Consider the following 14,836-nt stretch of genomic DNA (forward strand, 5'->3'; position numbering starts at 1 on the left):
GGGAAAGCCTTTGACAAAATTCAACATCCATTTATGATAAAAACCCTCCAGAAAGCAGGAATAGAAGGAACATACCTCAATATAATAAAAGCTATATATGACAAACCCACAGAAAATATTATCCTCAATGGTGAAAAATTGAAAGCATTTCCCCTAAAGTCAGGAACAAGACAAGGGTGCCCACTCTCACCACTACTATTCAACATAGTTTTGGAAGTTTTGGCCACAGCAATCAGAGCAGAAAAAGAAATAAAAGGAATCCAAATTGGAACAGAAGAAGTAAAACTCTCACTGTTTGCAGATGATATGATCCTCTACATAGAAAACCCTAAAGAGTCCACTAGAAAACTACTAGAGCTAATCAATGAATATAGTAAAGTTGCAGGATATAAAATCAACACACAGAAATCCCTTGCATTCCTATACAATAATAATGAGAAAATAGAGAAATTAAGGAAACAATTCCATTCACCATTGCAACAAAAAGAATAAAATACTTAGGAATATATCTACCTAAAGAAACAAAAGACCTATATATAGAAAACTATAAAACACTGGTGAAAGAAATCGAAGAGGAGACTAATAGATGGAGAAATATACCGTGTTCATGGATCGGAAGAATCACTATAGTGAAAATGAGTATACTACTCAAAGCAATCTATAGATTCAATGCAATCCCTATCAAGCTACCAAAGGTATTTTTCACAGAGCTAGAACAAATAATTTCACAATTTGTATGGAAATACAAAAAACCTTGAACAGCCAAAGCAATCTTGAGAAAGAAGAATGGAACTGGAGGAATCAACCTGCCTGACTTCAGGCTCTATTACAAAGCCGCAGTCATCAAGACAGTATGGTACTGGCACAAAGACAGAAATATAGATCAATGGAACAAAATAGAAAGCCCAGAGATAAATCCACGCACCTATGGACACCTTATCTTTGACAAAGGAGGCAAGAATATACAATGGAGAAAAGACAATCTCTTTAACAAGTGGTGCTGGGAAAACTGGTCAACAACTTGTAAAAGAATGAAACTAGATCACTTTCTAATACCATACACAAAAATAAACTCAAAATGGATTAAAGATCTAAACATAAGACCAGAAACTATAAAACTCCTAGAGGAGAACATAGGCAAAACACTCTCCGACATAAATCACAGCAGGATCTTCTATGACCCACCTCCCAGAATACTGGAAGTAAAAGCAAAAATAAACAAATAGTACCTAGTTAAAATTAAAAGCTTCTGCACAACAAAGGAAACTAGAAGCAAGGTGAAAAGACAGCCTTCAGAATGGGAGAAAACAATAGCAAATGAAGCAACTGACAAACAATTAACCTCAAAAATATACAAGCAACTCCTACAGCTCAATTCCAGAAAAATGAAAGACCCAATTAAAAAATGGGCCAAAGAACTAAACAGATATTTCTCCAAAGAAGACATACAGATGGCTAATAAACACATGAAAAGATGCTCAACATCATTCATTATCAGAGAAATGTAAATCAAAACTACAATAAGGTACCACTTCACACCAGTCAGAATGGCTGCTATTCAAAAGTCTACAAGCAATAAATGCTTGAGAGGGTGTGAGAAAAGGGAACCCTCTTACACTGTTGGTGGGAATGCAAACTAGTACAGCCACTATGGAGAACAGTGTGGAGATTCCTTAAAAACTGGAAATAGAACTGACATACAACCCAGCAATCCCACTGGGCATACACACCGAGGAAACCAGAATTGAAAGAAACACATGTACCCCAATGTTCATCATAGCATTGTTTATAATAGCCAGGACATGGAAGCAACCTAGATGTCCATCAGCAGACGAATGGATAAGAAAGCTGTGGTACATATACACAATGGAGTATTACTCAGCCATTAAAAAGAATACATTTGAATCAGTTCTAATGAGGTGGTTGAAACTGGAGCCTATTATACAGAGTGAAGTAAGCCAGAAATAAAAACATCAATACAGTGTAATAACACATATATATGGAATTTAGAAAGATAGTAACAATAACCCTGTATGCAAGACAGCAAAAGAGACACAGATGTATAGAACAGTCTTTTGGACTCTGTGGGAGAAGGTGAGGATGGAATGATTTGGGAGAATGGCATTGAAACATGTATATTATCATATGTGAAATGAATTGCCAGTCCAGGTTCAATGCATGATACAGGATGCTCGGGGCTGGTGCACTAGGATGACCCAGAAGGATGGGATGGAGAAGGAGGTGGGAGGGGGGTTCAGGATGGGGAACACATGTACACCCGTGGTGGATTCATGTCAATGTATGGCAAAACCAATACAATATTGTAAAGTAAAAAAAAAAAAAAAAAAACACAGCAGAGACATTACTTTACCAACAAAGGTCCATCTAGTCAAAGCTATGGTTTTTCCAGTTGTCATGTATGGATGTGAGAGTTGGACTATAAAGAAAGCTGAGCACAGAAGAATTGATGCTTTGGGACTGTGGTGTTGGAGAAGACTCTTGAGAGTCCCTTGGACTGCAAGGAGATCCAACCAGTCAATCCTAAAGGAAATCAGTCCTGAATATTCATTGGAAGGACTGATGCTGAAGCTGAAACTCCAATACTTTGGTCACCTGATGCAAAGAACTGACTCATTGGAAAAGACCCTGATGCTGGGAAAGATTGAAGGTGGGAAGAGAAGCAGACAACAGAGGGTGAGGTGGTTGGATGATATCACCGACGCAATGGCCATGAGTTTGAGTAGGCTCTGGGAGTTGGTGACGGACAGGGAAGCCTGGTGTGCTGCAGTCCACAGGGTTGCGAAGAGTCAGACATGACTGAGCAACTGAACTGAACTGGACCATATGCTCAGAGAAATCATAAAAGGAGAGTGACTTCCCTGCCCATGGAAGTTTGGGAATGCTGGAATGAGAACACACCAGAGACCTCTCTCAGAAAAAGAATGCAGTATAAAAGCAGAGTGACGATTTGTCCTCATTTGCCTAAAACAGTCTCAGATTACTCGGCATCTTTATTAATAGCAGTCCATTTCATTCTCAGAAGGGTTCCAGTTTGAATGACATATAGGGTACCCTGAGTTAAGGACTTCTTAAATTTTAGTGAGCCTCAGGATCACCCTGAGGGATTGCTAAAACACAAATTGTAGGATCCACTCCTAGTGTTTCTGATCCTGTATGTCTAAGCCAAGTCCTGAGAATCTGCATATCTAACAAAGTTCCCCTGTAATCCTAGTGCAGCTAGTCTAGAGACCACAATCAGAGAATTACCACATGCAGGTATAAAAGTGCATGACTCTCAGTGAGACTAGTAACTAGCTCTAAATGTACTACTATAAGGTCTCTAAAGGCAGCAGAAAGGGCAAAAAAGTAATTCAGACCAGTGTTACTACACATGTAGACCGTGGATTGATGCTTCACCCACAGAGATAAGCACCAAAACTGATACTTAAGCATTTAGAAACCATGGAATGTGGCAGTCGTGTAGGTCTATTGAATTTAGTAATAAAAAACACAGCTTACATTGTGTTTATTTTTCTAATTTCCTTTTTCTAACAATTCATTTTTCTAATAATTTCATAAAAATGTCAGTCCTTGAAAGACTAAGGGAGGGGAAACCTAATCTTCCATCAGAGTTTGAGAAGCACTGGTTCAGACAGACTATTTTGAGAGGGTCCTTGTAAATTATGCTAAGTAGACTACTCTTTATCCTGTGAGCAGCAGGAAGCAATCAAAGGCTTTTAAGTAGGGAAATATTGAGTCCAGATTTCTATTTAAAAAGGTAATTCTGGTAACAAGATAGATTAGTGGTCTTCAAACTTTTTGAAACACACATTCCCATCAGTTAAAAATATGTTGACCACTCCCCTTACCATCATTATAAACATATATTACTATATTTACATATTATATGTGTTTTAAAATATACATAAAATAGAAGCACCATGAGAGTAAAGAAAAAATAAAAAGCAAAATTTTATTGTCCTTTTTTACTCTCTCAAAAGATCTTCCTGCACATTCTGAAAAGCATGGTGGTCAATATCTTTCAGTAAGGATTCAGGTTAGAACCTGGTCAGCCATCTAATCCTACGACTCATATTTATTAAAAGCTCAACTATGTCCACAGAACATACCTGGATAATTACCACAACTTCATGATGTTACATAATATCTAGGGAAGGGCACTAGGGCTTTCAGAGTATATGAGGCCAGAAGGAAGAAATGCAATAACTGTATAACTGACCATCCAGGAAGTAGCATGTACACTAAACGGAACCCATGTTTCATTCATTTTATGGTCGTAGGAAATCTTTGGCCAAAGAATTTTGACCTATTTGGCCTGGCAGAGAAACTGACAGGGTTTACAGCAAGGAATTTCAAGTTTGTTTAGGCATGGTAAAGCTGAGTCTACCTTGTGGTAGACAGGCTACCTACAATGGGTCAGAGGCCAGGCTTTAAAATGCCACAGAGTGCTGCTTTCCTCAGAGCTGCACAGACTCCAGAGAACCAGTAGTCTATTATGTTTAACAGCTTCCACTCCATCATTGATCAAGAGAGTTTGTGCCATGAATTTTTCATGTCTGGTTCACTGTGGGATTTGATTGAAGGAAATTATTATAATATTGTGGCTTTTCAAAAATACCCATGCCCTTAGCCATTACCAATTAATGCAATATTTGAGAAAAACTGCTGCAGAGTTAGAAATTTAATTTGATTTAAATTTCTAGGTGGAGGGAACTTATTGAAAAGATTTATTAACTGCCTTAGTTCAAGAATGTAGGCCAATTAAGGACCCTGAGAAACATACTCTGCAGATTCCCAGTAGCACACAAGACTGTAGCTTCTTTCTTAAATTGAGCAAGATATCTCATGTCTTGAAAATTTGGTTTAACAAGACATCTTATACTTTTACCTCAAAAAAATGAAAGAAAAAATCACTGGCAACCATTATAGGGAGGGACAGGTAGTCAGCCTTTTACTACAGGTGTGAATTGGGCATATTACAGCTAGACTGCATGTTACTCTTCAATGGCAATTCCCCAGAGCTCAAGGAAACTGGGGACTCTGAACAATCTAAATGCTATTAACTACAGATGAAGTCACGATTTCAGAAATTATTCAAAAATTGGAATACATGAGCAACTTTAAATTTCTATTGCTTCCTTAGCAGAGCAAAGCTCAAGTTGTGTCTAGTTGCCATGGCCATGTCTTCAAAGCTCAGCATTTATGAGGTATTGATTAAATGGAAAACAAACTCTCCTTTTCAGGGAGTAACAATGGCTCTTCACTCAAACTACAGATAAACACATCTGCTGTCATCCTAATGTAGAGTCGAGACAGGTCTCCTAGCCTGCATCCCTATCAAACAGCAAAGTATCTTCTAAACTCCTTAGATGTTTAAAAAAAATAAATAAATAGTATGTTTTTGGCTGCCATCAAAACACCATACTCCTGGAATTTTGGAAACAGATATATATAAATTCTAAAATGAGCCTGATATTTCAGGGCGATGTGCCTAAGCCACAGGCAATGTTCAAGTCTACTTAATACTGGACATTTAGGAGGACATGTTGAAGTCAAAGCTGAAAGATTCCATGTAAAACTCAGAATCAGAACTGAAAATTAAGTCAGTTTATCAGAATAATTCAATTAGATAAATACTAACTTTTCTTATTAAACAATTCATAATTAACCAAAGCATATCAGTTTCTGCCTATAACTTGTCCACTGTGTATAAACAAAGTTAAACTGTTTTATGATGTGCTCTTTTTTCCTGTTGGTGGCAGTTTTTTTCCAATGATCAGCAAAAAAAAAATTATGAACTGGGCAATTTTCACTTATGGATCTCTGGTGTGTAGCCAGTCACTCTGAAAGAACCAGGCATTCACACTCCTCGTTAATGGCTAGTTTCCACCTCAAATATTCTGTTCAGTTCTTCCCACATTGCAGACTGTATGCCCTTAATCTCTCCCAGAAACACAGTCATGCCACTTTTGGGATGTTTGTGATACTCAAAACAATCCGAACAAATTGCAAAATAGGCCAAATTATTCCCTGGTGGCTCAGAAGGTATCCACCTGCAACGTGGGAGACCTGGGTTCGAACTCTTGGTTGGGAAGATCTCCTGGAGGAGGGCATGGCAACCCACTCCAGTATTCTCGCCTGGAGACTCCCCATGTCCAGAGGACCCTGGCAGGCTACAGTCCATGGGGTCGAAAAAAGGACACAACTGAGTGACTAAGCACTTGCTTTAGACACCTTTCCCACTAATGTTCACCCTTCTCTTGACCTTTTCCCAAAATCCATTTCATCTGGCATTAAATCATGTAACCAGTTTTTGGGTGCCTACTATGTACACTGCAGGATCATTCTGTATAACATCTCATTTATCTTAACAATATATCATCTTTTTGCAAATGTAGAAAAGATCTTATAATTTCAAAAACTAAGGGGGAAAGCACTTTGAAATGGTAATGACAGGAAGACTGCAACTGCCACTGAGTGGAATTAATTTCACTTTGTGGGGAGGGAAGGTCAACTGCTAAAGACTTTTTCAGCAACTAACTACTTTAAAAACGAGAGTCAGAGATTTCAAATTTTCAATAGGGAGGGAATGAACATTTGTAAACTTGACCATCAACATCTACTTACTTCATCTTCCTCTCCTACCACACTCCATCCTGAAGCTTCAAGTTCCAGAAAATAATACAGTGAGGGACTGCCTTTCCCATTGCAGAAGCCTTACCCAGGCTGTTATCAACGTCATGCCTATCAATTAAGGGCTAAAGTTAAATGAAAACAGGTCTGTCTGTCCTTGAAATGCTGCACACCTGGGCTTCAAAGCTATCTACTAACCAGACACGTGCACAGCATCGAAGCAAAGGGCAACACTGGTTTGGTTTGTTCTTTTAAGAGTAAGATCAATATTAGAGAATGCTTATTTCACAGAGATTTTACTAACTTCATTTAACCACAAGGCAGCTTCACAAAGGCATGCAATCAATATAGAGACAATTCAAATCTGAAATTCTTAAAACACAAACTACCTTTGCTTACAATATTATTGGGTGGCAGAGTTTTAAACTATACAAATGGCAATTATACTATATGTTTATCCTTCAGCTTTATCTAATTTTACATTTTTAAGATTTAGTCATGATGATATACAAACTCCTTTTCATTCACTGTAACTACATGATTAGTAGGAATTCATGATTCATTCACCTAATCTCCTGTTGAGCATTCCCTACTGGTCACTAATACAAACAAGGGATTAGAACTAAATATCTCTTTTGATAACCAACTTTTTTCCAGATGATTCAATAATCAATTCTCAAAATACAGGAGAATCTATAGTTTACAAGCTTTGAAATCATAGAGACCTGGGTTCCATTCCTGGAACCAGCTCTGTGTTCTTGTGGCCAATTGCTTAAATTTTCCTATATTTTAACTTCCTTATTTATAAAGTAATTAATAAAAGTATTTAATATTTATAGTTGGATGGACTAAATAAGAGTTATAAAGCAGCCTGAATGCAGTGAACATTCAACAAACGGTGGCTACCTGGTGGCTCAGCAGTAAAGAATTCACCTGCAACGCAGGAGACACCCAGGTATCTTCCTGGGTCGGGAAGATACCCTGGAGGGCCTGACAACCCACTACAGTATTCTTGCCTAGAGAGTCTCATATACAGAGGAGCCTGGCAAGCTACAGTCCACAGGTTTACAAAGAGTCAGACTGAAGCAACTGAGCATACGCTATTATTATTATTAACATCTCTTTTCAGTCAAAATTATCGAAGCTATTTGGGGGCTTCAAAAAAACAAGTAATTGTTTTAGCTGCAATTTTTCTTCTGTAGTCAATAGTAGTTGTTTCTCAAAAAACTAAACAAAAAATTTCACCAATGCAATGAATACAAGGGAGGTGGGAGTGGGGAGGCCTAAATTTGGGAGTTTAAAAAAATCAATTTATAAATCAAAATGTAAGGGTTTCAGTAAACCAAACCCTCTTAAGAATAAACATATATTGAATCCTAACCCACTGCTATTCAATAGAAATATAGTGTGAGCCACATATGTAATTTGAAATTTTTCTAGTAGCCACATGTTAAGCAAAAAGAAACAAGTAAAATTAATCTAAATAACATATTTAATTATCCTTTTGTTGTCATTTAGTTGCTAAGTCATGTCTGACTCTTTGCAACTTCATGGACTGTAGCCCGCCAGGCTCCTCTGTCCATGGGATTTCCCAGGCAAGAATACTGGAGTGGGTTGCCATTTCCTTCTCCAGGGGATTTTAATTATTCTAATATATATAAATTATCATTTAAATATGTAAATAATGTTAAAACTAAGGTATTTAGGTTTTTACATTGTCTTCAAAATTTGATGTCTATTTATACTTACAGTCTATTTATATATTTCAACCCCAACTAGCCCTATTTCAAGTGCTTAGTCACAAAAGCAAGCGGCTAACCAGGCTGTCAGGGCAGTTTTAAACTAGGCTTTTTCAGAAAGATCTCTGTATAGTGTTTTTAGCAAAAACTTTCATCAGCTAATACAGCCTCAACACCTTTTATCAAAGTAACTGTCAGAATGAGGGAGCATTCCTCGTGGCTCAGCAGTAAAGAATCCACCTGCAATGTGGGAGACGGGGGTTCGATCCCTGGGTTGGGAAGATCCCCCAGAAGAAAGAATGGCAACCCATTCCAGCATTCTTGCCAGGAAAATCCCACGGACAGAGGAGCCTGGCGGGCTTCAGTCCATTGGGTGGCAAAGGGTTGGACATGACCAAAGCACTGAGCAGAGCAGATCAGAATGAAACCACTTTAAAACTAGAGTTCCTCCCAGTAAAAACAATAAACTCCTTCATTCTATCAGAAGCCAACATCTCAGTGGATGAGCAAAAAGCAGGAGAAGAATGTCTTACAGTTTACAAGACACATTCTTGAACATTATTTTATTTCAACCTCCCCAAACTCAGTGTGGTATATTATTTACAAATGGGAAAACAGGGGTAGAGTCGAGTGACTTGTCAAGAGTTATATGGTAGGTGGACTTAATTCACTGTCTACAAACTCTGCAGGCTACACAGATGTGCAAACGCAAAAACTAAGCAGGCCTTTTTCATTTTTTTCTCTCCATTAGCATCAGAACCTAGAATGAATGCTTTTTAAAAAGGCATCCAAATCTACTCAAAAACATCTGAATTGGGCAGGGGTGGGGAGGGGGGGTTACGGCAAACAGCAATAGTCAAGCGATCTCAAAAATTAAGGTGGAGAGATCAGCCCTGGGATTTCCTTGGAGGGAATGATGCTGAAGCTGAAACTCCAGTACTTTGGCCACCTCATTCGAAGAGTTGACTCATTGGAAAAGACTCTGATGCTGGGAGGGATTGGGGGCAGGAGGAGAAGGGGACGACTGAGGATGAGATGGCTGGATGGCATCACTGACTCGATGGACCTGAGTCTGAGTGAACTCCGGGAGTTGGTGATGGACAGGGAGGCCTGGCGTGCTGCGATTCATGGGGTCGCAAAGAGTCTGACACAACTGAGCGACTGAACTGAACTGAACTGAGACCTGTTTCTCCCCACTCCAGTACTCTTGCCTGGAAAATCCCAGGGACAGAGGAGCCTGGTGGGCTGCAGTCCATGGGGTCACTAAGAGTAGGACACGACTGAGTGACTTCATTTTCACTTTTCACTTTCATGTATTGGAGAAGGAAATGGCAACCCACTCCAGGGTTCTTGCCTGGAGAATCCCAGGGACCAGGGAGCCGGGTGGGCTGCCATCTATGGGGTCGCACAGAGTCAGACATGACTGAAGCGACTTAGCAGCAGCAGCAGCAGCAGACCTGTTTCTCAAAAAGTTTATTCTAATACCAAGGTGAGCAAAATCTTGAGTAAACAAATGAAACCCACTTTAGTTTCCCCAACCTAATGTATTTTTGTTAAAGTTTAACAAAGCAGAGATAGACTGCTTGATTGTTTAATTATTAAGTGCTCTTAAATACAAATGCAATTACAAGGATTACTGAATGCTGAGCCACTGTCTAAAAATCACGAGGTTCTAAAAGGTAAATTCATCATGGGAAAATACACAGATTTTTCTTTTAAAGAATACTCATTGAAAGGCAAGATACCATAATGTTATCAGTGGTTACTTTCAATGGTAGGTGTGTTTGTGTGTGCTTTTAGTTCCTTTCCTGAAAATTATCTCCATTTTTTCTACAACAACTACATTAACTTTATAGTTATAAACTATGAACTATAAGGGGCTTCCCTTGTGGCTCAGCTGGTAAAGAATCCACCTGCAATGCGGGAGACCTGGGTTCAATCCCTGGGTTGGGAAGATCCCCTGGATAAGGGAAAGACTGCCCAGGATTCTGGCCTGGACATGAGAGTGACTTTCACTTTCACTTTCATAGTTATAAAAACTATTGCTACAGGACCAGAACTTATTAAAGCACCTTTAAACACAAATGAGGGCTTAATATAATTTATTTCCAACTTTAAACACAGCCATTATTCTGATATACCAAGCTCACCTTATGCAACCCTTAATAGGATCTCAATTAGAGAAGCGCAAATTTCCTTAGAACACAATTTATAAACTCTATATGTAAAGAACCATCCAGTTCTCTTACTTATTAATTTTCTTATTATTTTAAATTTTAAACAATCCTTATGAAGATCACTTGGGGCCTAGAAACAAATTCACTATAGCTAAAAGTCGGTACCTCGCCTAACTTTTTCAGATGCTGCAAAACGAACCGATATGAGTTTTTACCTTCACTCCTCCCTAGCTTTACCTTTCAAAAGCTTTGAGCAAATAAACTGACAGACCAGTAGGATCTTAGACTGCCTACAAGTGGTACTAACATACTCGGTGTAACAGACGTCTTTATTTTCCAGGTCTCCAGAAGTCTTCTCAGCTCTTTTAAGAAACATTTGTTTATTGCACACCTACCAATGGCCAGACTCTGAAAGCAGCTGAGAAGGTCCTTAAAGGCCACCCTCTCAATCGCGCAGACAAACCAGTAAACAACTAATTCAAATCCAAAGTGATAAGAACCATCTGGAGATATGACAAACTGCCAAGACAACACTTCAGGGGGAGATTAATTCGGCCTGCTAGGTGTCCCTGGAGGGTTGAGATACTTGTAGGAGGTAGGGGGAAAGAATGTGAATATGCTTTCCTGAGCTTGACTTAGAGCAGGAGTCCTGCGATTTCCCCAAAGGCTGGAGGCACAGCGCTCTCCGCCTGGTCCTCCCCATTTAAAGAGTGAAGCTAGCAGAACCTAGGCCTGACCGTCGGCCTAGGAAGTCGGCTACGTGACCACCAGCAACCAGATGGGGACTTGGGCACCCCGTCCTCCGGGACCTCGAGCAGGCCACCACCTGTTCACTCCTTTCACCGTCACCAGTTGGGGCGACTCTGCCCAGCTCTGGGGGCGAAGCGCAGGCACCCATCTGGGTGCAAAATTTGATCCCGGCCTCTCCCGGTACAGACCAGGGCCGAGATTTGAGGGCCGCCAGGGCGGGGCGGGGCGGCTGCGCGGCCCGCGGCCTCCGGCGAGTCCGGCACCGAGGGGCGGGGATCACGGTGGGGTCCCAGTGCCCCACGCAGGAGGACGGCACCCCGTGCCCTCCGCGGTCTTGGCCGAGCGCCCAGCGGCGCCCAGGGTCTCCCGTGCCCACTCTTCCCGGACGACTGACGGAGAGCGCGCCGGGACGGGGGAGGAGGCTCCGGACGCGGGGAGAGCGGCCCCGTCCGGTTCGAGGCGCGGGGTCCCCGCGGCGCAGCGCGCGCCTGCCCGGCTGGCCCCCCGCTTTACCTGATCCGGCGGAGGCGCCGGTGGGAGCCCGGAGCTGGCGGGCGGGCAGGTTCGGCGTCAGCCCTCCCTCACCTGGGCGGAAGTGAGAAGCCCAGGGCGACCGCGCCTCACCTGGCAGGCCCTCCCCTCTCTCCTACCCTCCCCGGCCGGGGCGGGGCGCCGAGGTGGCGCGGGAGGGGTTGGAGGGCGAGTCTGGGGCTGCTGGAGGCCGACTGCTGGGGTAGCGCCGGGGCGGTGGGCTTCTCTACTTTCAGCAGGTGAGGTTCTACTGGGCGAGGGAGTGCTAAGCAGCCAGAAAAAGGTGGGATCTGGGGGCCAAGAGGGTAGACGAAAAGCCAAGTGGTGGGGAGATCTGGTTGGGCCGGTGTGGGAGGGCTGGGCTGAGAGAAGACCTGAAATCAAGGAAACTAAAGAAGGACATTGATGAAAGGATTTGGTCGAATCTGCCAATGGCACCCACTCCAGTCCTCCTGTCTGGAAAATCCCATGGCCGGAGGAGCCTGGACGGCTACAGTCCATGGGGTCGCGAAGAGTCGGACAGGACTGAGCGACTCACTTTCACTTTTCACTTTTATGCATTGGAGAAGGAAATGGCAACCGACTCTGGTGTTCTTGCCTGGAGAATCCCAGGGACGGGGGAGCCTGGTGGGCTGCCGTCTATGGGGCAGCACGGAGTCGGACACGACTGAAGCGACTTGGCAGCAGCTGCAGCGTGGTCCCTTTCTGTACTTCTCCTTTCCCGTTCTGTCATCTCTCCTTAGCGTCTTCATCTGTTGACCCAACGTAAAATTCTAAGTATTACTGAGGTTATTTTTTTCTCATTTAGTTGAGGAAAGAAACCAGTGTAGCAGTATTTGCCTGCGATATGCTGAGCGCTAGCTTGTACATTACCTCATTGGCCCTGTGAAAAAACTGACGAAGAAACTGTGGTGCTGCTGCTGCTAAGTCACTTCAGTCGTGTCCGACTCTGTGTGACCCCATAGACGGCAGCCCACCAGGCTTCCCCGTCCCTGGGATTCTGCAGGCAAGAACACTGGAGTGGGTTGCCATTTCCTTCTCCAATAGAAACTGTGCACCTATAGGTTAAGTAGTTTGCCCAAAATTTGGGACCCAGATTGGATCTTCTGACTCGAAGTCAGTGTTTATTTCCCTATGTTTTTAAGGTTTTTATTCTTGATACTATAACTTGACTTGGAGAAATACTGTGTAAAATCTAAAAGGGCTTTATTCCACTCTCTCTAATGTAACTAACTAGAATTTTGATTCTTCAGGTATTTGTTCATTAAATAAATCTAGTATTTGTTAAGCAGTGTGATTGACTGTATGTTAACTACGGGGACACCTCTCCTCAAGGAAGATAAAAGACCACTGCAATTGTAAGAACAGCCTTTACAAGATCATACGCTTGACACTTCATAGTGTTACCATTCGTTTTTTTATTGTTTTTTTTGTTTTTTTGTTTTTTTAGAAAAATATCACTTGTCAGGCCTGGTAAAAAGATACACAATTTCAGCATGGCCTCTGCCTCTTAAAATACAAATTACTTTTTTTAAAAAATATAATTGCTTTACAATGTTGGGTTCCTTTCTGATACGCAACAAAGTGAATCAGCTGTTCTGTAAAAATACATTCCGTCCTTCATGAGCCTGCTTCCCACCCCAGCCCCATCCCACCCCTCTAGGTCATCACAGAGCACCCAGCTGAGTTCCCTGTGCTATGTAGCAGCTCTCCACTAGCTATCTATTTGACACATGATAGTTTATATATATATCAATGCTGCATGTCTGTGTGCATGCAGCTGAAGTTGGATACAACCCCATGGTATAGCCCACCAGGCTCCTCTGTCCATGGGATTCTCCAGGCAAGAATACTGGAGTGGGTTGCCGTGCCCTCCTCCAGGAGATTTTTCTGACCCAGGGATCAAACCCGTGTCTCTCATGTCTCCTGCATTGGCAAGTGGGTTCTTTGCCACCAGTGCCGCCTGGAATATCCCATATATCAATGCTACTCTCTCAGCTTGCCCCATCCTCTCCTTCCCCAACTGTGTCCACAAGTCCATTCTCTACATCTGCGTCTCTATTCCTGCCCTGCAAATAGGTTCATCAGTACCATTTTTCTAGATTCCATATACATGCATTGTGCTCACTCACTCAGTCATGGCCAAACATCTGCGGCCCCATGGACTGTAGCCTGCCAGGCTCCTCTGTCCATGGAATTTTCCAGGCAAGAATACTGGAGTGGGTTGCCATTTCCTTCTCCATTTATGCATATGGCACAGAGTTTCTTTTGTTGTTGTTTTTACCTCTGAGAACCCTCAAGAACATCTTGTTGATAGAATGATGAAGATGAGCACAATTTTTAAGAATATATCTCTGAAGTCAAAAGATCTGAGTTTGATCCTGATTCCACCATTTCCTAAAATATGTGACTTTGACAAGTTACTTAAATATTCTAATTCCTATTGGTGAAATTTCGGTAACAGTGTTTTTACTTCACGTGGTATTTTTGAAAGTTGAATGAAGAATTTACATGTCTTGCATACACCTGGCACATAGAAAGTGCTCAATAAATGAAGCAGCACATAAATGGCATGAACATGACAGATACATGTGACAGCAAGGAGAAAGCCAAGGAGTAGGAGTAAATAAAGTGAGGCCAGAGCAGATGGGCCTGAAAATACTACAGAGAACTTTAAGTTATAAGATTTTATCCTTCATCTCTAAGAAATTAAAGAACCACTGAAAATTTTTGAATAGGATTTTTTTTTTTACTTTTTATAAAACATTTGATTGGTGTTTATTTAATTTTTAAAAATGCTTTATTTCTTTAGAGCAGTTTTAGGATGTAAATTGAACAGATTTCTCATGTACCCCTTTCCCTACACATTCATAGCTCCCCTCTTTATTAACATCCTCCTCCAGAGTCGTATATCTCTTACAACTGATGAACCTATATTATCACATAATCACCCAAAGTACTTGGTATTGTAGAGTCTATGGATTT

At 41.5% G+C, this 14,836-nt stretch overlaps 1 protein-coding gene across 4 annotated transcripts in view; it reads right to left on the reverse strand.

Moving 5' to 3' along the window:
- Nucleotides 1–11,978, reverse strand: part of PATJ (PATJ crumbs cell polarity complex component) — a 383,422-nt gene extending 371,444 nt beyond the window's left edge. For all 4 annotated transcript variants that reach the window (XM_070786441.1, XM_070786442.1, XM_070786440.1 and 1 more), the window contains exon 1: nt 11,834–11,978. The gene's annotated coding sequence lies outside the window, so the exon portion shown is untranslated. The remainder of the gene's footprint in view (nt 1–11,833) is intronic.
- Nucleotides 11,979–14,836: the final 2,858 nt, after the last annotated feature.

This window comes from Bos indicus, chromosome 3 (assembly GCF_029378745.1).
Source record: "Bos indicus isolate NIAB-ARS_2022 breed Sahiwal x Tharparkar chromosome 3, NIAB-ARS_B.indTharparkar_mat_pri_1.0, whole genome shotgun sequence".
Taxonomy (NCBI): Eukaryota; Metazoa; Chordata; class Mammalia; order Artiodactyla; family Bovidae; genus Bos; species Bos indicus.